Source organism: Arachis ipaensis, chromosome B10 (genome assembly GCF_059453495.1).
Source record: "Arachis ipaensis isolate K30076 ecotype BB chromosome B10, ASM5945349v1, whole genome shotgun sequence".
Classification (NCBI taxonomy): domain Eukaryota; kingdom Viridiplantae; phylum Streptophyta; class Magnoliopsida; order Fabales; family Fabaceae; genus Arachis; species Arachis ipaensis.
The window spans coordinates 91183887-91185992 of NC_142435.1; the positions used below are offsets into that span (position 1 = coordinate 91183887).

At 43.2% G+C, this 2106-nt stretch overlaps 1 non-coding gene across 1 annotated transcript; it reads right to left on the reverse strand.

Annotated features, from left to right (window-relative positions):
- Positions 1 to 337: 337 nt before the first annotated feature.
- Positions 338 to 445, reverse strand: LOC148580841 (small nucleolar RNA R71). The gene has a single exon (XR_015895842.1). It is a non-coding gene; the product is annotated as a small nucleolar RNA R71 (small nucleolar RNA).
- Between the last annotated feature and the right edge of the window lie 1661 nt (positions 446 to 2106).

Consider the following 2106-nt stretch of genomic DNA (forward strand, 5'->3'; position numbering starts at 1 on the left):
TTCCAATTTACATGGAAGAAGCATCTCCATTCCTGCCATTAGAGCAAACAACTTTGAGCTGAAACCTCAATTAGTTTCTCTGATGCAGCAGAACTGCAAGTTTCATGGACTTCCATCTGAAGATCCTTTTCAGTTCTTAACTGAATTCTTGCAGATATGTGATACTGTTAAGACTAATGGAGTAGATCCTGAAGTCTACAGGCTCATGCTTTTCCCTTTTGCTGTAAGAGACAGAGCTAGATTATGGTTGGAGTCTCAACCCAAAGACAGCCTGAACTCTTGGGATAAGCTGGTCACGACTTTCTTAGCCAAGTACTTTCCTCCTCAAAAGCTGAGCAAGCTTAGAGCTGATGTTCAAACCTTCAGACAGAAAGAAGGTGAATCCCTCTATGAAGCTTGGGAAAGATACAAACAGTTGACCAAAAAGTGTCCTTCTGACATGCTTTCAGAATGGACCATCCTGGATATATTCTATGATGGTTTATCTGAGCTATCAAAAATGTCACTGGACACTTCTGCAGGTGGATCCATTCACCGAAAGAAAACGCCTGCAGAAGCTCAAGAACTCATTGACATGGTTGCTAATAACTAGTTCATGTACACTTCTGAAAGGAATCCTGTGAGTAATAGGACGCCTATGAAGAAGAGAGTTCTTGAAGTTGATACTCTGAATGCCATATTGGCTTAGAACAAAATATTCACTTAGCAAGTCAATATGATTTCTCAGAGTCTGCATGGAATGCAAGCTGCATCCAACAGTACTCAAGAGGCATCTTCTGAAGAAGAAGCCTATGATCCTGAGAACCCTGCAATAGCAGAGGTAAATTACTTAGGTGAACCTTATGGAAACACCTATAACTCAACATGGAGAAATCATCCAAATTTCTCATGGAAGGATCAAAAGCCCCAACAAGGCTTTAATAATGGTGGAAGAAACAGGTTTAGCAATAGCAAGCCTTTTCCATCATCAACTCAGCAACAGACAGAGAACTCTGAACAAAATGCTTCTAATTTAGCAAATCTAGTCTTTGATCTATCTAAGGCCACTGTAAGTTTCATGAATGAAACAAGGTCTTCCATTAGAAATCTGGAAGCACAAGTGGGCCAGCTGAGTAAAAGGATCACTGAAATCCCTCCTAGTACTCTCCCAAGCAATACAGAAGAGAACCCAAAAGGAGAGTGCAAGGCCATTGACATAAGCGCCATGGCCGAACCTATGAGGAGAGGAGAGGACGTGAATCCCAAGGAGGAAGACCTCCTGGGACGTCCAGTGGTCAATAAGGAGCTTCCCTCTGAGGAACCAAGGGACTCTGAGGCTCATCTAGAGACCATAGAGATCCCATTGAACCTCCTTATGCCCTTCATGAGCTCTGATGAGTATTCCTCTTCTGAAGAGAATGAGGATGTTACTGAAGAGCAAACTGCCAAGTTTCTTGGTGCAATCATGAAGCTGAATGCCAAATTATTTGGCATTGATACTTGGGAAGTTGAACCTCCCTTGTTCATCAATGAACTAAGTGATCTGGATCAACTGACATTGCCTCAGAAGAGACAGGATCCTGGAAAGTTCATAATACCCTGTACCATAGGCACCATGATCTTTAAGGCTCTATGTGACCTTGGTTCAGGAATAAACCTCATGCCCCTCTCTGCAATAGAGAAACTGGGAATCTATGGGGTGCAAGCTGCTAAAATCTCATTAGAGATGGCAGACAGCTCTAGAAAACAGGCTTATGGACAAGTAGAGGACGTATTAGTAAAGGTTGAAGGCCTTTACATCCCTGCTGATTTCATAATCCTGGATACTGGAAAGGAAGAGGATGAATCCATCATCCTAGGAAGACCTTTCCTGGCCACAGCAAGAGCTGTGATTGATGTTGACAGAGGTGAAATAGTCCTTCAATGGAATGAGGACTCCCTTGTGTTTAGAACTCAAGGATCTCCCTCTGCAACCATGGAGAGGAAGCAGAAAAAGCTTCTCTCAAGGCAGAGTCAACCAGAGCCCCCACAGTCAAACTCTAAGTTTGGTGTTGGGAGGCCACAACCAAACTCTAAGTTTGGTGTTGGAGAGTCTCAACAAAGCTCTGCACATCTGTGAGGCTCCAT